Raw genomic sequence first — 22,992 nt, 5'->3', positions numbered from 1 at the left:
TATATATATATATATATTTACCGTTATTCGTCCTACTGTTATCCACCACTGTATATATGTTCACTGTTGTTCTTATTCACTGTTACTTACTGTTGTTGTGTTGATGCTTCTGTTGGCTCTGCCTGTGGCTCCGCCCCTCGGGGGAGGTATATAATTGGCAGACCTGTGGCCAGCGCTCAGTGCGGGTGCGGGAGCAGCAGCAGGCTGGCATACTTCTTAGCTTATTAAAACCACTGTTCTCTTCTACAACCCGACTCGTGTGAATCTTTTTTTTAAATTCGACTTAACACAACTGGTATATACACCCCCTGGACCTTCCAGTGTAAATGACAGGAACAAAAATAAATATAAAGTACCCCCCCCCACCCTCCGAGTTGCTGCTGCCATTGACCAATGTCTACCGTTCTGCCAGGAAGTCTAAGAACGGTTGCTACCGCCTAAAGAACCCTTGTACCGACCCTCTCAAGGCGAATTTCACCCTCTCCAATTTAATGAACCCTGCCATATCGCTGATCCAGGATTCCATGTTTGGGGGCCTCGCATCCTTCCACTGAAGAAGAATCCTTCGCCGGGCTACCAGGGACGCAAAGGCCAGAATACCGGCCTCTTTCGCCTCGTGCACTCCCGGCTCCTCTGCCACCCCAAATATTGCGAGCTCCCAGCCCGGTTTGACCCTGGATCCTACCACCCTCGACACCGTCCTCGCTACGCCCTTCCAAAATTGCTCCAGCGCTGGGCATGCGCAGAACATATGAGTGTGGTTTGCTGGGCTCCCTGAGCACCTAATACACCTGTCCTCACCCCCAAAAAACCGGCTCATCCTTGTCCCGGTCATGTGTGCCCTGTGCAGCACCTTAAACTGTATGAGGCTGAGCCTCGCACACGATGAGGAAGAGTTCACCCTCCCTAGGGCACCTGCCCACGTCCCTTCTTCAATCTCCTCTCCCAACTCCTCCTCCCACTTACCTTTCACCTCCACCACCGAGGCCGCCTCCTCCTCCTGCATAACCTGATAAGTTTCCAAGATCTTCCCCACTCCCACCCACCCCCCAAGAGCACCCTGTCCTGTACTGTGTGTGGCAGTAGCCGCGGGAATTCCACCACCTACCATCTGGCAAACGCCCTTACCTGTAAGTACCTGAAGGTGTTCCTCGGGGGAGCCCGTACTTCTCCTCCAGCTCACCCAAGCTCCCGAACTTCCCGTCCACAAACAGGTCCCCCAACCTTTGTATCCCAGCCCTGTGCCACCCCGAAAACCCTCCACCTGTTCTCCCTGGGGCGAACCGGTGGTTCCCCCATAATGGGGTCCACGCTGAGGCCCCAACTCCCCCCCTATGCCACCACCACTGCCCCCAAATTTTGAGGGCAGCCGCCACCACCGGGCTCGTGGTATACCTCCTTGGAGGGAGCGGCAGCGGTGCCGTTGCCAGCGCCCCCAGACTCGTACCCACACAAGACGCCGTCTCCAGTCTCTTCCATGCAGCCCCCTCCCCCTCCATCACCCACTTGTGCACCATTGTCGCATTGGCGGCCCATTAGTACCCACAGAGGTTGGGCAGTGCCAGTCCCCCCCTATCTCTACTCCACTCCAGGAACACCCTTCTCACCCTCGGAGTCCCTCGCGCCCACATAAACCCCATTATATTCCTGTTAACCCGCCTAAAAAAAGCCTTCGGGATAAACACGGGGAGGCACTGGAACAGGAACAAAAACCTTGGGAGCACCGTCATTTTGATTGACTGCACCCTACCCGCCAAGGACAGTGGCAACGTGTCCCACCTCTTGAACTCCTCCTCCATTTGCTCCACTAGCCTTGTAAAATTAAGCCTATGCAGGGCCCCCCAGCTCCTGGCCACCTGGACCCCCAAATACCTGAAGCTCCTCTCTGCCCTTTTTAGTGGGAGCTCGCCAATCCCCCTCTCCTGGTCCCCTGGGTGAATCACGAACAGCTCGCTCTTCCCCATGTTGAGCTTGTACCCCGAAAAATCCTCGAATTCCCTAAGAATCCTCATTTCCTCCGGCATTCCCCCCACCGGGTCCGTCGCATATAGCAGCAGGTCGTCCGCATAGAGCGACACCCTATGCTCCCCCCCACCCAGGACCAACTTGACTCCCTCAGTGCCATAACCAGGGGTTCAATCGCCAGTGCGAAGAGCAGGGGGGACAGGGGACACCCCTGCCTCGTCCCTCGGTGCAACCGAAAGTACTCAGACCTCCTCTCGCCATCGGGACCTCATACAACAGCATAACCAACCTGACAAACCCCTCCCCAAATCTGAACCTCTTCAGCACCTCCCACAGGTACCCCTACTCTACCCTATCGAAGGCTTTCTCAGCGTCCATCGCCACCACTATCTCCGCCTCCCCCTCCCTCGCCGGCATCATGATAACGTTCAAAAGCCTCCGCACATTCGCGTTCAACTGTCTCCCCTTCACAAACCCCATCTGGTCTTCATGGATGATCTGCGGCACACAGTCCTCAATCCTCGTGGCTAAGAACTTCGCCAGCACCTTGGCATCTATATTTAGCTACGAAATCGGTCTGTAGGACCCACACTGCAGGGGATCCTTGTCCCGCTTCAGGATCAAGGAAATCAGTGCCCGGGACATCATCGGGGGCAAAGTCCCCCCCTCCTTTGCCTCATTGAAGGTCCTGACTAGCAACGGGCCCAACAGGTCCATATATTTTTTATAGAATTCGATCGGGAAACCGTCCGGCCCCGGTGCCTTCCCCGCCTGCATGCTTCCTATCCCTTTAATCAGCTCCTCCATCCCAATCGGGGCCCCCAATCCCGCCACCAGTCCCTCTTCCACCTTTGGAAACCTCAACTGGTCCAGGAAGCGGCCCATCCCTCCCTCCTCCCCTGGGGGCTCGGATCGGTACAATTCCTCGTAAAAATCCCTGAAGACCTCATTGATGTCAACCCCACTCCGCACCACACTCCCTCCCCTGTCCTTAACTCCCGATCTCCCTAGTTGCATCCCGCTTCCGAAGCTGATGCGCCAGCATCCGGCTTGCCTTTTCCCCATACTCGTAAATCGCCCCCTGGGCCTTCCTCCACTGCACCAGGTTGAATTCGGCCCGGAGGCTGCGCCTCTTCCTCAACAATCCTTCCTTGGGCACCTCCGCATACCTCCTGTCTACCCTTACCATCTCCCCCACCAGCCTCTCCCTCTCCCCCCGCTCCCTCCGCTCCTTGTGGGCCCTAATGGAGATCAGCTCTCCCCTCACCACCGCCTTCAGCGCCTCCCATACCATCCCCACTCGGACCTCCCCGTTGTCGTTGGTCTCCAAGTACCTCTCTATACTTCCTCGGACCTGCTCGCTCACCTCCTCGTCCGCCAACAGCCCCACCTCCAAGCGCCACAACGGGCGCTGGTCCCTCTCCTCCCCCATCTCCAAGTCCACCCAATGCAGGGCGTGGTCCAAAATGGCTATTGCCGAATACTCAGTATCCTCTACTCTCGCTATCAGCGCCCGACTCAAAATGAAAAAGTCGATTCGGGAATATGCCTTATGGACATGTGAGAAGAATGAAAATTCCCTAGCCTTCGGCCTTGCAAATCTCCAAGGGTCCACCCCTCCCATCTGGTCCATAAACCCCCTTAGCACTCTAGCCGCCGCCGGCTTCCTACCCGTCCTAGACCTGGAGCAATCCAGTGCCGGATCCAGCACCGTGTTAAAGTCTCCCCCCCCATTATCAGGCCCCCCACTTCCAAGTCTGCGATCCAACCCAACATACGCCGCATAAAACCCGCATCGTCCTAATTCGGAGCATACACATTGACCAGTACCACCCTCTCTCCCTGCAACTTACCACTTACCATTACGTACCTACCGCCATTATCTGCCACAATGCTCGACGCCTTGAATGACACCTTCTTTCCCACCAAGATCGCCACCCCTCGATTTTTGGTATCCAGCCCCGAGTAAAACACCTGACCTATCTACCCTTTCCTCAATCTTACCTGGTCTTCCACCTTCAGGTGTGTCTCCTGGAGCATAACCACATCTGCCTTCAGCCCCTTCAGGTGCGCGAACACGCGGGCCCGCTTAACCGGCCCATTCAGTCCCCTTACATTCCAGGTTATCAGCCGGATCAGGGGGCTACCCGCCCCCCTCCCCCGCCGACTAGCCATAAACCCTCCTCGGCCAGCCACGCGCCTGCACCCCACACCCGGCCCATTCCCCACGGCGGCATACCCCCGTCTCGACCCCCCCACTCGCTCCAGCTCCCCCTTGACCATAGCAGCAGCAACTCGAGCCCCCCCTCTCCCCCCCCCCCCCCCCCCCCCCCGGCTAGGACCCACTCTAGCTGATTTACTCCCCCCATTGCACTTCCGCAAGTCAGCTGACTCCTGCTGACCCCGGCCACTCCCGCCTCTCCTTCGACTCCTCCCATTATGTGACACACCCTCCTCTCCCGTTCCCCATCCATAGGCTCTCCCCCCCCCCTTCCATTCTAAGCGCGGGAAACAACCCTCGCTTCCCCACCCGGCCCCGCCCCCTCCAGTCTTCAGCGTGGGAAAAAGCCCACGCTTTCCACCTACCCAGCCCCGCCACCTCTGACGCAGCTCCTTTTACAGGCCCTGTCCCCTCACCCCCGACTCTGGCCTCCCCCTCCCCGCGGTGCCCCATCTCACCGTCGGCCACCACCCCTGTTCCGTTTACCTACCCCCCTCCGAGAGCCCCCCAACCAACTCAACCAAAACAGCGCCCAACCCACACCAACCACCCTCATCGACCCGAAAGAGAAAAACACAGAGAAAAAGGAACCAGGAGCAAAGCAAAGGCCCCCCCCCCCGTCGAAAACAAAAAAAAATAACATATCAACCGCAGTCCCCAAACGCCCATCCCGACCCTCAATCTGTGTCCATCTTCTCGGCCTGAACAAAGGCCCACGCCTCCTCCGGAGACTCAAAATAATGGTGCCGGTCCTTGTAGGTGACCCACAGTCGCGCCGGCTGCAACATGCCAAACTTCACCCCCTTCCTGTGCAGCACCGCCTTCGCTCGATTGTATCCGGCCCTCCTCTTCGCCACCTCTGCACTCCAGTCCTGGTATATTCGAACCTCCGCGTTCTCCCACCTGCTGCTCCTCTCCTTCTTGGCCCACCTGAGCACACCCTCCCGATCAGCGAACCGATGGAACCGTACCTGCACTGCCCGCGGAGGCTCGTTAGCCTTGGGCCTCCTCGCCAGCACTCTATGGGCCCCTTCCAGCTCCAGGGGCCCCTGGAAGGACCCCACTCCCATCAGCGAATTCAACATGGTGAACACATAGGCCCCCACGTCCGGCCCCTCCAGCCCCTCCGGGAGGCCCAGAATCCGCAGATTCTTCCGCCTCGACCGATTCTCCATCTCCTCGAACCGCTCCTGCCATTTCTTGTGCAGCGCCTCGTGCGCCTCCACCTTTACCTCCAGGCCTAAGATCTCGTCCTCGTTGTCGGAGATCTTTTGTCGGGCCTCGCGGATCGCCACCCCCTGGGCCGTCTGTGTCTCAAGCAGCTTATCAATAGAAGCCTTCATCGGCCCTAGCAGGTCCGCTTTAATCTCTCTGAAGCAGCGCTGGATACCCTCCTGCTGCTCCTCCGCCCACTGCATCCACGCTGCCTGGTCTCCACCTGCCACCATTTTGTTCTTCTTCCCTCGCACCTTCTTCGGGTCCACCACCACCTTTTTAGTCGCCTTGCTCCTAGTAGAAGCCATATACTATCGGGGAGCTGTTATAATCTCCTTCCTACACCGGGAAACGTCGAAAAAGTGCCGTTGGGGGCCCTGAAAAGAGACCAAAAGTCCGTTTCTGCGGGAGCCGCCGAAAGTGCGACTTAGCTCCGCATAGCCGCAACCGGAAGTCGACTCGTGTGAATTGATGGTCCATCAGTCACCTGACTTTCTCCTTGTGGATTGAGACTAGAACCACTTCTGATGAAACAAAGACATTCTCAGGCATATATAAAAAAAGACATTTAAAATCCAATGAGTATTCTAGAAGAATAAAAAAGATCCACTGACTTGATGCCTCTCCTTCAAGCTCAAAGACTTTTACTGATAAAGGCCTTAAGGTATGAAAAGCCTCAGTGTCTTTCAACATTACAGGTGGTAAAAAAGATTTAGAATTTTTAAATGGGATTATCACATACCTTATTTGGAACATGATTCGGCTTTTTGCTACAGAGGCCATTTTTGCTTGCTTGTCAAGAATCTGGGAAAGGAAGGGCCAGGTGCCGAGTATCAGAAACATCATGGCTGGAATTTTCTCAAGATGTGTCAGAATGTCGGGTTCTGATTAAAAAACAGCATATTCCTCTCCAGAAACACTTTCCAACCAGATTTAAGTGCACAGCAAATCTGGGGGCATGGTTTGCGGCATCACCCTGGCAAGGCAGGGCCTGATAGAACTGGCAAGCCGGCTTTGCAAAGATGGGGCCGCCAACTTTAAAGTGTGTCGCAATCTGTGTTTAAAATATAGTTCCGCCAACTCCACCTCACCAAGGACCTGGAGGACCACCCTATAAGCATTGAGGCAACCACCCTGAACTATGGAAGTACCAGGGGAACCCTCCCCACCCTACACTCACCCCCCCCACCCACCCCCCCACCACACACAAGTATTGGGGGGCACTCTCACGTCTCATCATGGCAGTATCATGGGCACTCTTCCCCCTTCACAGCCTTGCCACCCCCACCTTTGCAGGCATCAGGGCTCTTCCCTCTTCTCCCCCCCCCCCACCCCACCACCACAATGGAAGAAGGTTACCCCCTTGCCAGAGCCCCCCGGCACTGCCTCCTTCATGTGCCCCCTTGACACTGCCAGGTGTTGGGTGCAATATTCAACTTTGTCCCTCAGCACCAAGGCCTCCAGCAACCTCTGCAGCCCCGGGTGTTCGTCACGACTTGAAAACCAGTAACCATTCGCACTGGCGTGACTTCACGACACCAGGAGGGGAGGATATTTCATGCGGGAACACTATGACATAAAGCCCTTTATAACATATATAAATTCATGGAAATCGGGTTGACGGCCTTTCTGGCCATGAACCTGACCACATCACCGGCGGGGGTCGGTGCATCTGTTTTTGGCCACTCGTGAAATTTAGTGGCCGTTATGGGATTGTTAGGGGCTGTTTAGCACAGGGCTAAATCGCTGGCTTTGAAAGCAGACCAAGGCAGGCCAGCAGCACGGTTCAATTCCCGTAACAGCCACCCCGAACAGGCGCCGGAATGTGGCGACTAGGGGCTTTTCACAGTAACTTCATTGAAGCCTACTTGTGACAATAAGCGATTTTCATTTCATTTCATTTGCGCCCATGGCAAATGGGCAGCTAGATCATGCCCCATGAGAGAGACACATTGAAACATCTTCAGAGAAACAGAAATGAGCATCATTTCTGGGACAGAGGATGAGAAATCCAGAAACCGCTTGTGGCCTACTGGAAGTAGCTGGGCAACTGAAAGTGCAACATTTGTAGTATCATAAAAGTGAAACAAGAAACCTTCTCTTCTTTACCCTGTTGCATCTCCTAAGCTACCTATGAAAGCAGCCTTTGGCAATTCAACAGTGGAAGCCATCGCAGCTGCTGAAAAAATCCTGCAATTCCAAGTCTTCTCTTCAGACAATGCAACATCATGACTTTAAACTACCAGGTCTACATTGAGCAATAAAGACTGAACTTCATTCTGTTTTTATAAATATTGATTCAAAAACAGCTTCTTCCCCGCTGTTACCAGACTCCTGAATGACCATCTTATGGACTGAACCAATCTCTCCACGCATCTTCTCTACTGAGTAGTACTGCAGCCCTTATGCTTCACTTGATGTGTCTATGTATTTACATTGTGTATCTATCGTATGTCCTGTGATTCTCATGTATGGAACGATCTGCCTGGACTGTACGCAGAACAATACTTTTCACTGTACCTCGGTACATGTGACAGTAAACCCAAATCCAAATTCGATATTGTTTTTATCTTCATCTAATCTATTTGTGTGTATGTGTGTGTGAATGGTATCATTTTACCAAAAAGTAATCTTCCGAGCCAAAGTGTAGAAATGAACGAACCTTTTATTTTTAAGTTCAAAAGGCTTTGCTGCTGGGTTATTTTAAATTGACCCCTGATCACTCCAAAGGGTAAGAATATATGTGCATTCACAGATAAATATATTGACCATGGGCAGCTTCAATGAAACATCTTAAAGCTGTCTGTGAAATGTGCATTCCTTGTTTTGCAGGTATCCTTGCCTGTCCCAGTGAGCCTACACAGCGCTACCCTAGCAGTTGCAACATGGCTGGTGGAAGGCGGCTGACTTTGACTGGGGGAGATTTTCAAACGGCGTTTAAGGACATTCCCGAGCAGCTCAGGCCCTGGGAGGTCTGAAAGGACATTTGCAGGGCTATGGGGAGAAGGCAGATAAATTATATGAGATTAATTGCCCCTTCAGCGGGCGAGTACAGACAGAATCGGCTGAATTACCTCTTTCTAAGCTGTATCCATTCTATAATTGATGACTGCAGACATGATATGACTCCCTGCGGTCTGGGCTAGCTGGTGCAGTGGCAGTGGTGGGAGCATGAATGTTACCATTCTGAGAGAGGACAGTAGGTTCACACTCTTATGGAACCACTGCAATTCTCCCAGGGCACCAACTCAGCAACACCAGCATCCCCAAACAGGCGCTGGAATGTGGCGACTAGGGGCTTTTCACAGTAACTTCATTTGAAGCCAACTTGTTACAATAAACAGTTTTCATTTCATTTCATTTCATTATCTGCTGCACCTGCATGCTCGTTTTCTGTGACTCATGCACAAGGACACCCAGATCCCTCTGCATCGGAGCACCCAAAGTCTCCCCCCATTTAGACAATAAGTTGCTTTTCCATTTTTCCGACCAAAATGCATGACCTCGCACTTTTTCCAAGTTAAACTCTGCCACATTTTGGCCCACTCTCCTAACCTATCTATATTCATTTTTAAAAAAAATTTAGAGTGCCCAATTCATTTTTTCCAATTAAGGGGCATTTTAGCATGGCCAATCCATTTACCCTGCACATCTTTGGGTTGTGGGCACGAAACCCACGCAAACACGGGGAGAATGTGTAAACTCCACACTTTTTGAATAAGGGCGTTACGGTTGCATTTTTCAAATCCACTGGAACCGTTCCCGTGTCCAGGGAATGTTGGAATATTAGAACCAATGGATCCACTATCTCTGCTGCCATTTCCTTTAGCACCCTAGGAGCTAGGCCATCAGGCCCTGGGGACTTGTCTGCCCTCAATCCCAATAGTTTGTTGAGTACCGTTTCCCTATTGATGCTGACTGTTCCAAGTTCCACCCTTTCTATTACCTCTGATTTGCCCGTTCCTATAGGAATGGTACTAGTGCCCTCCACCGTGAAAACTGAGGCAAAGTATTGATTTAGCATCCTTGCCATTTCTGTGTTCCCCATTATTAATTTACCGGTTTCATCTTCCAAGGGACCACCATTCACCTTAGCGACTCTCTTCCCTTATATGTACCTGTAGAAGCTTTTGCTATCCTTTTTGAAATTCTGAGCTCCTTTTATATTTGTAATTTACCTCAGCTCTTTTATCATCCCTTTGTTTATATCTGAAAGTTTCCCAACCTTCCAGCCTGCCACTGGGCTTTGCAATATAATATACCTTAGTTTGTGCCTCATGTGCTTGACCTCCTTGTTTTTGTACCCCTCTTACCATCTTTCTTCCTCACTGGGATATATTTTAGTTGTGAGGAATTGAGTATCTCCTGAAACAACTGCCAATGCTCATCAGCTGTCCTACCTTTTAGCCTGACTGCCCAGTCTGTACGGGCCAAATCTGACCTCAAGCCCATGTAATTTCCATTGTTTAATTCCAGAATACTAGTGTGGGACACCACTTTCCCGCCCCCAAACTGACCATACTATGGCCACTACTCCCTAATGGATCCTTAACTATGAAGTCACTAATTAATCCCTCCTCGTTACACAATACCAAATCCAGAGTAGCCTACTCTCCCCAACATACTGTTCCGGGAAACAATTTCGAATACATTCAGTGAATACTGCTCCAGGCTACTCTCGCCAATTTCAATCCTCCAGTCTATGTGCATATTAAAATCACCCATTATTAGTGCCATACCTTTCTTGCAAGCCCCCAGTATTTCCTGGTTTATACTGTGCTCCAATATAGAACTACTGTTTGGTTGCCTATAGATTATTCCTACCAAGGAGTTCCCTTTGTTGTTTTTTATTTCTACCCAGACTGATTCCACATCTTGATCTCCAGCACTTATGTCATTTCACATTACCGCACTGATCCCTTTTCTCACCAGCAAAGCTACAGTACCTCCTTTTCCTTTGAGTCTATCTTTCTGAAATACTGAGTACCCTTGGATATTCAATTCCCAGACCTCCTATCCCTGTAACCACGTTCCGGTAATCGCCGCCGAGTCACAACCTTATGCTTCTATTTGCGCCGTTAGCTCATTAAGTTTGTTACGAATTCATCTTGCATTTAGATGCAAAGCTTTTAAATTTGTTTGAGTGTTAAATTTCCCTATTCTTCTATAATTCCTCAGTGCATAAAGACATTCATCTCTTCTGTCCCTCACTTTTATTTTCTGGTAACCACCCGCCACATTGTTAATGTGCACTCTTACCTCTCCTTTAAATTAGATTTGCTAGTTTCCCATACAACTGAACCCCACACACCCCTATTTAGTTTAAAGCTCTATCTATTGCCCAAGTTACACGATTCTGATGAAGACCATCCCATTGGAACAGCTCCCTCTTGCCCCAGTACTGGTGCCAATGTCCCGTGAATTCAAACCCATTTCTTCCACACCAATCTTTGAGCCTTGCATTTACCTCCTTAATCTTATTGACCCTGTGCCAATTAGTTTATGGCTCAGGTAGTAATCCAGAGATTATTATCTTTTTAGTTCTGCTTTTTAATTTAGCTCCTAGCTGTTCATACTCCCTGAGCAGAAGCTCTGTCTTGTTCCACTTATGTTGTTGGTATCTATGTGGACCACGAAAACTGGATCGTTACCCTCTCACTCCAAGTTCCTGTGCAGTCCAGATGAGATATTCTGAACCCATGCACCAGGCAGACAACACAACCTTAGGAATTCTCGATCCTGGTCACAGAGAACAGTGTCAATGCCGCTAACTATCCTATCCCTGAATACGACTACATTTCTTTTCTCTCCCCCCACTTGAATGGCTCCCTGTAGCACGGTGCTGTGGTCAGTTTATTCACCCTCCCTGCACTCTTCATTTCCATCCATACAGGGAGCAAGAATCTCAAACCTGTTGGACAGGGATAAAGGCAACCCTACCTGCTGGATCCCTCTACCTGCCTCACTTGCAGCTACACCCTCCTGTCCCTGACCACTGGCCGAATTTAAGTTCTGGAAAACAGTGTCCACGAACCTCTTCCTCCCAGATGTGTGTGTTGCAGTGTCCGAAGCTCAGACTCCAGCTCATCAACTCTGAGCTGGAGTTCGTCAAGCAACCACACTTACTACAGATGTGGTCACTGGGTAACCAGCTCCCACAACATGCAGAAACAGCACATCACCTGACTCTCCATCTCTATTTCATTGAATTAGTTTTTAATTTGGTTTTTAAACTTAAACGTATTATTTTATTAACTGTTTTTTTTAATAATCTCGCCTTATTATCTGTCTGAAAGCAATTTATAAACCGTAATAAAGTGGGTTATCAAATTTAACACAGCTTCCCTATCAGCCATCAAATCACAGAGAGCCATGCTCTCCCATCTTGTGTTGTTCTTGGAATTTTCCAGCTCACAACCAGTTTTAGATAGACTTCCAGCAGCTCCTCCAGCCACAATGTGCGGCCACCTTTAACTGGTGCTCACCTCTCACGGTTTTGGGGCTCCTAATACAGCCACTCAACAAAGCTAATTGCATGCCGCGACTGTTGAGGGAAAAGTTGTACAGCTATTCGACTGTAGTGTACTTCACTATCACTCTCATGAGAGGCCAGACAACAACTCTTGGAGTTAAAAACTAGTATTTGTTTACAAGCTATCGCAAGGGCTATCTGCATTCCACTTAGCACACAAAAAAGCTCAGATTCAAGAATGGTATAAACAGTTGTACTTTCAGATTCGATTCCAAGAAATTAGCATATACCAATAATTTCTTACTCGTTATCTATGTCCACTCATGACTATCGATTATGTTTACATCATGCATTGTATATGAGGATAATTAACCAATCACATTAAAGGTCTCCTGATTCATTAAACTATCCAATGTTGACTAGCAATTAGTGGTATCGATGGTCCGATATCTGGGTGTAGCCATTAAATCACCTCCCTTTTGCTATCAGCAGACTTACTGCGGCCATCACAAGGGCACCTTGTTACACATTGTAGAATAGACCTTGAATTGTAACAGATGCAGTTTGTCTGCCTGAAAACTGGCTTCTCAGAGACACCGGCTGGATTCTTCGGCCACACCTGCTACAAGATCGGACGGGAAAGGACCATGTAAAGGTCTGTTCAGAATAACCAAGACATGCTTGTTAGGTGAATTGGACATTCTTCTTTTTTTAATTTAGCGTACCCAATTCATTTTTTCCAATTAAGGGGCAATTTAGCGTGGCCAAACCACCTACCCTGCCCAACTTTGGGTTGTGAGGGCGACACCCACGCAAACACGAGGAGAATGTGAAAACTCCACACGGACAGTGAGCCAGAGCTGGGATCGAACTTGGGACCTCGGTGCTGTGAGGCAGCAGTGCTAACCACTGTGCCACCGTGCTGCCCTGAATTGGACATTCTGAATTCTCCCTCAGTGTAGCCGAACAGGTGCCGGAATGTGGCGGCACGCAGTGATTAGCACAGTTGCGTCACAGCTCCAGGGTCCCAGGTTCGATTCCCGGCTTGCGTCATAGAATCATAAAATCTATAGTGCAGAAGGAGGCCATTCGGCCCATCTGCTCTGCACCGGCCCTTACAAAGAGCCCACGTATCTACCCTATCGCCGTAACCCAGTAACCCCCACTAACATTTTTGGGACAGTAAGGGCAATTTAGCATGGCCAATCCACCTAACCCGTACATCTTTGGACTGTGGGAGGAAACCGGAGCACCCGGGGGAAACCCACGGAGACACTGACAGAACGTGCAGAACTGAGCCAAGAAGACCTTTAAAATAATCTTTCCTGCTGCAGGTGAATCTACCCTTACACCTTGGTCACCCAAAACCTCATGCCGCCAGCCTGGCTTTGGCCTTATAAGTTTAATCAGGAAACATCTTTTCCAAGCATATCCATCGATGAGATAGAACTGGTTGTCCCCTATCTGGGACCTCTGTGTACACACCAAATCCTGTCCAACTTAGCAGTTCTCGCTGTTTTGTATCTTTTTTGATTTATCATATAATTTATTGAAAACCACCCCTGACACCGATGCATCCCAAGGCCAGCGGGCAGATCAGGGTAGCATAGCAATGACAATGACACCAGTAAGTCACCCGATCCCCTGGCACCAGGCCACCCAGAGGACGTCTGCCAAAGCCATCAAAGGCTACAGGGTGTGGAAAGCAGCAGGCTGCCTCGACCTCTGATGTGCATCCTGGGGACAGACCCAGACATAGCAGTAGACCAGGGAAGATCAAGAAGAGAGAGGAGAACTGAATGGGCAGTGGGGGGGGGGGGGGGGGGGTCACAATCTGTAGCTAGGGGAAATGGAAATGTCAATATTTCACTCTTAAAACATGTCACGCCTCATACATGTGAAACCTCTGTCATGTTTATCTTCACAACGGGCCTGCCTGCACCACCACCCCCTGTTGCCCTCCGCTCCCCCCACCCCCTTGGCACAGCGGTCCAAGATCAAGTGACCCACTGACAGTGCCAACATGGGCCCATCATCCTGGAGTGATGTTATACAAACCCTTGTTGGGTGGAACAGGGTGGTCGGGGAGGGATTGTGTGATGGGAGGAAGGGGTGTTTGGGGAGAGTGGGAAGGAGGGCAGTGGGGGATAAGGAGGGGTGTGGGGAGGGGTTGAGCTCACGGACACAGCCTTGTCCAATGTGAATCTGGTGAGGATCAGGGCCTCCCTGGTCCACTGGGTGTGCGGGACCCTTGCCACTGCCTGTCCTCCATCCTCCGGCTCCTCCTGCGACTCCTTCCCAGGCTCATCCTCCAGCTCCTCTGGGTCCACCTCCTCCACCTCAATCACTCAATGACAGCATGGAGGGCAACACGGGCCTCATTAAATCTGTTCTCCGTCTCGGTCTCAGATCTTTGTACCGGCCATCAGCCAAGACCTCACCGGGTAACCCTTGTCCGCCAAAAGCCAACCCAACATCCTGGGGTGGTTCTCGAAGACAATGTGGATCTCAGAATGTCCCAGGATGTAGCTGTCATGCATGTTCCCTGGGTAACGTGCACACGTGCATGATATGGAGGCAGTGGTCACACACAATCTGAACATTCCTGTTGATAAAAGGCACTCCCTGATGTCCTGGTTAATGTAGGGTGACATCTGCGCCATCTATTGCCCCCTGGACCTGGGGCACCCCACTGATGGTGGAGCATCTTGCAGCACCTTGGTGGGCTTGGTCCAGGTTGAAGGTGATGTAGATCGGGGCATCTAGGCATCAGTGACCTCTCGGGTGCACCTGTGGGCTGTACCTTGAGAAATGCCACACAAGTCCCTGCTCAAGCCCTGAAATGAGCTGGTTGCATTAAAGTTCAGGTGTGTGGTGACCTTAATGGCCACCGGGAGCGGGTACGAGGACGTGGCACAGATGCCGCAATGTTACTTTGTTGAAACGGAATCCCATGCGGCACATGCTGTCTGTCATCTCATCAAAAGACCAATGACGCCTCTACACCTTGGGCGCGTCGCTAGCCTCCCCCTCTGGTGAGTGGCCGGGTCTTCATGGCGTGCAGCAGCCCCCTGCACATAGGGTTCCGCCTCCAGCCTGTGATGTCGCTGCTGACACCTTCTCTGGCATTTGCCTGCCCCTGCTGCCACCAGCACCGGCAAACATTTTTAATCTGGAAGGGATTCGAGAAAGAGAGAGACCAACAATCCGTGCGGGCTTCCATCCCGCTTTCCTTGCCATGACTCTCCCGCCTTCTCTCAGAGTGCCATCCAGTGAGCCAGTTGTGCTGGCAAACTTACTGTACACTCACCCCTAGCCATATCAGGAGCCCCTAGACCCCTCACCTCTGCTGGTAACATTAGAGAGACCATGCTCTGGTGCCCTCCCCTGATCCACACATTTACCCTTTGGCTGCGAGAGGATCCTCAGTGCCGTAGGCCTGCTCGTTAGTGTTTGATTGTTGGCAGCTTCCTCTATGGTGCTGACACTCCTAGAGTATCAGGCACAGTTTTCAGGCTTCCAAATCTTCTTGAAATGCTATGCACTGGAATTATAGAATTATAGAATCATAAGGAGGCCATTCGGCCTTTTGCATCTACACCGGCCCTTGGAAAGAGCACCCTACTTAAGCCCACATCTACACCCTATCCCCGTACCCCATCCTAACCTTTTGGACACTAAGGCAATTTATCATGGCCAATCACCTAACCTGCACATCTTTGGACTGTGGGAGCAAACCGGAGCACCCGGAGGAAACCCACGCACACACGAGAAAATGCAAACTCCACACAGAGAGTCACCCAAGACCGGAATTGAACCCGGGTCCCTGGAGCTGTGAGGCAGCAGTGCTAATCATTGTGCCGCCCACTAACCATCCTCTGAGACATGGCACGTCTACCCTGGGGTAGGCACTTAAGAGTTGAGAATATTTTGTTTGATAAACAGTCAACAGTAACAAAGATTTGAAAATCACCTGTGAAACATTCCACATACCACACTCAGCATTAAATAACACCACCGTTCCATATTGGCACCAATATGAAGCTATATCAGTTCATTTTTACAAAAACAAACAAACACGGTATCGCCCTTCAACAGAAATGGAGGATAAGCCTGAGAATGTGTCATCATGTAGAGAACTTTGTTGTAGAAATGACCTGTCCATCAATGTGCGACTTGTTCCACGTATCTGTGCCACTCTCCATCCAGAAGCCGCAGCTGTGCAGGCCATCCCACATGGTCCAATCTCACAGGAACCAAATCCTGGCTTCCACATATTCCACTGGCACTCAAAAGGTGCAGTTGAACATCCTTAACTTCAAGCATGTTTAACCCATAGTGACGTGCCAGTTACATGCAGCACTCACCGCATCAGCAACAAAAGCATCAGGAATCTGTGAAAGTATTTCTTCAACAGTTACTCACCAGGTGGCCCATTTGGATCAATGCTGTGCACCAGGGCCTGCAACGTCGTCCTGCTTCAAACCCAATTGCCTTTTGGACTCATACATCCCCCGGAGCCTGGTGTTCCAGGACCCAGGTATCTCAGAAAAAAATGATCCTTCTTCTCGTCAAAGAAAAGGAAGGAAACAGCAACAGCAGCCTCCAGGCATTAGCAGTCACCAGCAGGAGCAAGCAGCAAACACACATTTGCAGCTGAGAAGCTCTCTCTCAATTAATGAGGCTAATTTGTCATTTGCAATAGCCTTTAGCTGTGAAGTTAGAGACTGGTCACAGTCAAAGGGAGTGAAATTGACTTTCAGCATTGAAGGCACAGCAAGGCTCCGCCCTGGAAGTGTTTGGTGGGACAGACAAGTTGCAACTGGCCCCTGTTATGGGTCTCCACAATATTTAAAGATGGCTTGAAGGCCTCACAGACGCAACCCGCAACCCCCTCCCCACCCAACAGCGACCCCTGACCTGGAATGCTTCAGCCCCCCGCACAAGCCCAGCCACTGCCTCCCCCCACCCACCCCCTCCCAGCAGGCTGGGGCAGCAGTTCCGGTACTCTTGAGCTGCAAGCCGGAAAATGGAAATGTCTGCTCACATTCTCAGTTCCCCTCAGCAGCCAACGCGCCAACTTCACACTTTTAAAAAGGAGTACTAAATGACGCCTGCATGATTTATGACTGGCGAATCGGGTAATTTCCAGGAGGCCACTGCATTTGACTGCAGCACACGAGGCAGCACAGTAGCACACGTGGCTAACACTGTGGCTTCACAGCCCCAGGGTCCCAGGTTCGATTCCCTGCTGGATCACTGTCTGTGCAGAGTGTGCATGTTCTCCCCGTGTCTGCGTGGGTTTCCTCCGGGTGCTCCGGTTTCCTCCCACAGTCCAAAGACGTGCAAGTTAGGTGGATTGGCCATGATAAATTGACCTTAGTGTCCAAAAAGGTTAGGAGAGGTTATTGGATTAGGGGGATAGGGTGGAAGTGAGGGCTTAAGTGGGCCATATGCAGACTCGATGGGCCGAATGGCCTCCTTCTGCAGTGTATGTTCTATGACTTCAGTCTTGCTAATGAGATTGAAATGAATGCAAATTAGGGTCAATGATATGCTCATCATTTTGGGGCCAGATCTGGAACTCGCTATTGGAAGCAGGCCGGGTGAATCGCAAACTGGTTTGTGCCCAGCGTGAATTTCGATTTTGGCCTTTCCCGCTTTTCATCTGGCATGCCCAGATCCCTGCTGGGTGCAATGCAGTGGTTGAATCGGGCCCTATGTTTCTGTACTCTCCATTTTTGTACTTCATGTTCCCAATCTATGGGCCTAACCACCTTCCCTTCATCTTCTACATTCAAGTAGCAGCGCAGGTGGAAAAGCGGTGAAAAAGACTTATGGATACTTACCTTTATTAACAGAGACATAGAGGGCGGGATTCTCCACTCCCGCGCCGAAGTGCCCACGCCGTCGTGAACGCCGTCGAGGTTCATGACGGCGCGAAACGGCCCCTATCCCGACCGATTCAGGCCCCGACAATGGGCTAGGATCGGGGCCGCGTCATCTACACGCGCCAGGCCTTGTCGCCGTGTAAAGGCGGCGCCGCATAGATGACGCGGCCGGCGCCGCATAACTGGCATCACCCGCGCATGCGTGGTTGCCGTCTTCTCTGACTCTGCCCCGCAAGAAGATGGCGGACGGGTCTTGCGGGGCCGCGGAAGGAAGGAGGTCCTCCTTCAGAGAGGACGGCCCGACGATCGGTGGGCACCGATCGCGGGCCATGCCACATTTGAGGTACCCCCCGGTGCAGGATCCCCCCCCCCCGCAGGCCGCCCCCCCAGCGTTCCCACGCTGTTCCCGACGGCAGCGACCAGGTGTGGAACCCGCCATTTTGGCCTGGCTGCTCGGCCCATCCGGGCCTGAGAATAGCGGGGGTGCTGGAGAATCACCATTTTGTGTGTCTCCGGCCTGCAGCCCGCGGAACTCGACGGGGCCGTTCCCGCCGCTTGGGAGAATCGCGGGAGGCCGTTGGACCGGCGTCCCGGGAAATTTTGGCGACCCATGCGATTCTCCCAACCGGCGCGGGAGTGGAGAATCTCGCCCATAGAGTTTAAGAGCAGGGAGGTTTTTTTAAAAAAAAATTTAGAATACCCAATTCTTTTTTTCCAATTAAGGGGCAATTTAGTGTGGGAAATCCACCTATCGTGCACACTTTAGGTTGCGGGGGTGAGACCCATGCAGACACGGGGAGAATGTGCATACTCCACATGGACAGTGACCTGGGGCCGTGATCGAACCCGGGTCCTCAGCGTCGTGAGGCAGCAGTGCTACCGTGCCACTGTGCCACCCATTAAGAGCAGGGAGGTTATGTTGGAACTGTATCAAACACTGACGAGGCCATAGCCAGAGTATTGTGTGCAGTTCTGGATTCCATATTACAGGACTGATGTGATAGCACTGGAAAGGGTGCAGAGGAGATTTACCAGGATGTTACCTGGGCTGGAGAGTTTTAACTATGAAGAGAGATTGGATAGACTGAGGATGTTTTCCTTGGAGCAGAGGAGACTAAGGGGGCATGATTGAGATGTACAAAATTATGAGGGGCATAGATAGAGTAGACAGGAAGAAACTTTCTCCTTGCTGGAGGAGTCCATGATCAGGGGGCATAGAAGGTAAGGGGCAGGAGGTTTAGAGGGGATGTGAGGAAAAGCTTTTTTTATCCAGAGGGTGGTGGAGGCAGAGGGCCTCATAACATTTAACAAATATTTAGATGCACATTTGCGATGCGAGAGCATATAAGGTTATGGGACAGGTGCTGGAAATGGGATTAGAATACTTAAGTGGTTGTTTTTGACCGGCACAGATGCGATGGGCCGAAGGACCTTTTCTGTGCTGTAGGACTCTGATTCTATGAATAACCAGTTTTGATATTTTCTGGTGGCCTTCTCTGCTCTACCAATGATAGTTGCATCCTTCCACTGATTGGCCCTTTCTGGCAAGTATGTCACTTGAATATCAACCTTTGGCAGTTCTCCTTTGGGACAAATAACTTCATCCAGTTAGTCAGAATTACCAAGTCCCCCTTCAGACACCCTGTCAATGTCCTCAATCTGGTCCTCATAATTCTGTAACATATATGTGTGAGAAGTACTTGGTTCCTCAGAACTTTCAATAACTCTTTGTGAATCTGCAAACTTGTAATTTCTGCCCACTAACCTTGATGCATTTACGCGAACTGGCTGGTTTCCATGCTGCAAAATGATTGTTTTACCATCTGGACCTATAACCTTTCCTGGACTTTTCCACTCATTAAATCCATCTTTTTTATGGTATGCCAATTAAATATGTGAAATCTATCAAACAATAAGTATGGTCTCTTCAAGAGAGTAGATAAGAATTGAACGCTGATCTTGCCCTGCTGATTGGAAGAGCACTTGGGTTCCACTCTGCCCAACACCTCAATGCTCTCAATCCCAAAGCTTTCTCAGCAGCTTGCAATTGCAGATCTCCCTAGCTCTGCTCCCTCAGGCCTTGTCCTGCCAGCAGAGATGTTAGATGGAATTCTACCGTGCCCCCACCAGCGGATTCACATACAGTATAAAGTTATCGTTTCCCCTGACATTGGTGTTGTTGTGATTGCCCTTAAATCCAAGACGGATGGGTACTTCGGTGGCTGCCATGAACTGAGCCGTCGCACAAAAGGTGGCTCTCGCATGAAATCCTCGGTTACGACCTTTTAACGGGCACCAACAATATCTACAACCCTCCAACCTATCCCCCGTTAACCGCACCGACAAGACAAAATGGGAAACAAATTGGCCACCCAGTCGAAAATCCAGCAAAGACGAAGGGGGGAAACCTCAGCCTCGGAGCCGGCAGCCATGCGACTTGGCATGGATCTGGGAAGGGCCAACCCCGCACAGCTCCCAGTGCAGAAGCAGGCGCTGATGGGCAACCTTACGGGCTTCATCACCTCCGAGCTCCAAAGACTCAGGGAAGAGCTGAAAAGAGACTCCTGGCATCCGTCCAGACAGCAGTGGAAGCTGCAACGGCCCCCATGAGGTAAGCAGGTAACCGGTCCAATAAGGTATACTTCAGCAGCTCGGGAAACCCTCTCCATTTCTTCTGTACAAAGTCCCTCACTTGCATTTACCTGAATTTGTTTCCTTTCAGAAGCTCCACCCTCTCCCGCAGCTTTCCAGACTTGCAAACCTCTCCTCCAGGTATAAATCCCTCACCCTCACCAACCCCACCTCTCTCCACCTCCTATGCATGCTATCCGTCTTCCCCTATGGTTCCCACACAACGGTGTCTCCTCAACTGGTTCCACACCATAATCGTGGAATGTACCATTAGGCTCGCTGTGTACCTCCTCAGTGCCAGCGAAAGTGCCGCCTTCACCATGGCCCTCTGTCTAGACCCCCTACAGGACTCTTCTTCCATCCTAACCCATTTTAACCCCTCTCCTTCCCACCACCGCCTCACCTATTCTGCATTTCCTGCCCAATAGTAGTGCAACAGATTTGGTAACACCAATCCCCCCACTTTCTGCCTCTGTAGCAGGGCCCTCTTCAACCAGGGCCCTCTTCACCCTCGTTAGCTTCCCCGCCCATATAAACTCCAAGATCGCTGCATCCAGTTTCTGGAAAAAGGCCTTCGGAATGAAGATCAGGAGGGCCTGGAATACAGACAAAACCCTTGGCAGAACATTCATTTTTACCACCTGGACCCTCCCCGCCATGTCAGGTGTAACGCATCCAATCTCCTAAAGTCCTTCCTAAACTCTTCCGCCAACTTTGTCAGGTACCATTTGTGCATCGTCGCCCACTCCCCTGTCACCTAAACCCCCAAATACCTAAACCTGTCCCACCCCTAAACGACAACACCCCAAGATTGGCTCCCCGCCCTGCCGCATTCACCGGAAACACCTCACTCTTTCCAAAATTCAGCTCATAGCCCGAGAAAGCCCCAAAGCTCTCTAGTATGCCCATAATTCCCCCCATACTCTCCAATGGGTCCGACCCGAACAGCAGCAGGTCACCTTCGTACAGCGACTCCCGGTGTTCCCTACTCCCCCTCACAAACCACTGCTACTGACCCCCTAAGGGCCATCGCCAAGGGCTCTATTGCCAGTGCGAATAGCAGCGGCGACAGCGGACACCCCTGCCTCGTTCCCCTATGCAACCCGAAGCTCCGTGAACTCATCTCATTTATCCGTACACTCGCCACCGGGGCCACGTACAACAGACACACCCACTTCACAAACCTTGGGCAAATCCCAAAACTTCAAACAGGTACGGTACCGCCACTCCGCCCGATCGAACGTCTTCTCTGCATTCATAGTGCTCACTACCTACAGTACCCACCCCTCTGGAGTCATGATCACATTTAATAACCGCCTAATGTTACTGGAAAGCTGCCTGCCCTTCACGGAACCCATTTGGTCCTCTGTGACCTCCCCCGGAATGCACCTTTCCATCCTCCCTGGCACTAACTTAGACAATACTTTGACATCTGTATTTAACAATGATATGGGTCTGTATGACCCACACTCCAACGGGTCCTTCGCTTTCTTCGGGTTTAGAGTGATTGCGCCTTGACATAGTCTCCGGCATCCCCCCCGCCCCTCTTTTCCAGCGCCTCACGAAACATTACCAATAAATGTGATGCCAACTCCATCGCAAACTCCTTATAGATCTCCATCCGGCCATGTGGCCTTCCCCGACTTCATCGCTTTTATGCTCTCCATCACCTCTCTCAGTCCTAGCGGCTCCTCCAGTGCCTGCCTTCTCTCCTCATCCAGCTTTGGGAATTCTAGCACATCCAAAAACTACCCCATACCTCCTTCCTCACCACCCGGATCGTCCCTATATAACTTATCATAGTACTCCCTGAACGCCTCGTTAATCTTCCCCGGCTCCGACACTACCTCCCCTTCCCTGTCCCTAACCTCAGAATTTCCCTGGACGCAGCCTGCTTTCATAACTGATAGGCTAGCATCCGTTATGTTCAGTGACCTTGCCGTTGCAATGATGCACACACAACTACTGGTAATTTAACTAGAGGGGCGGCATGGTAGCACTGTGGTTAGCACTGTTGCTTCACAGCGCCAGGGTCCCAGGTTCGATTCCCGCTTGGGTCACTGTCTGTGTGGAGTCTGCACGTTCTCCCTGTGTCTGCGTGGGTTTCCTCCGGGTGCTCCGGTTTCCTCTCACAAGTCCTGAAAGACGTGCTGTTAAGTGAATTGGACATTCTGAATTCTCCCTCTGTGTACCTGAACAGCCGCTGGAGTGTAGCGACCAGGGGATTTTCACAGTAACTTCATTGCAGTGTTATTGGAAGCCACTTATGACAATATAAAGATTATATTATTATTAAATGTTGATTTATTGATTAACATGTGGAAAGATAACAAACAGAATTCTATGTAGACTAAGTTACTATTTGAGTTTCGTGAATGCTCCTGGAACTACCCTATGTGCGATTATTCTGTTGTACGCCTGACTACCAACTGGCGAGAATCAGGGGCGAAATTCTCCGGTATCGGCGCGATGTCCACCGACTGGCGCCCAAAACGGCGCAAATCAGTCGGGCATTGCGCCGCCCCAAAGGGGCGGAATGCTCCGCATCTTGGGGGCCGAGCCCTAACAAGGGCCTAGGCCCGCGACGGACGAATTTC

The sequence above is a fragment of the Scyliorhinus torazame genome, chromosome 8, assembly GCF_047496885.1.
Source record: "Scyliorhinus torazame isolate Kashiwa2021f chromosome 8, sScyTor2.1, whole genome shotgun sequence".
NCBI lineage: Eukaryota > Metazoa > Chordata > Chondrichthyes > Carcharhiniformes > Scyliorhinidae > Scyliorhinus > Scyliorhinus torazame.
Note: the sequence above shows the minus strand (reverse complement) of the source record.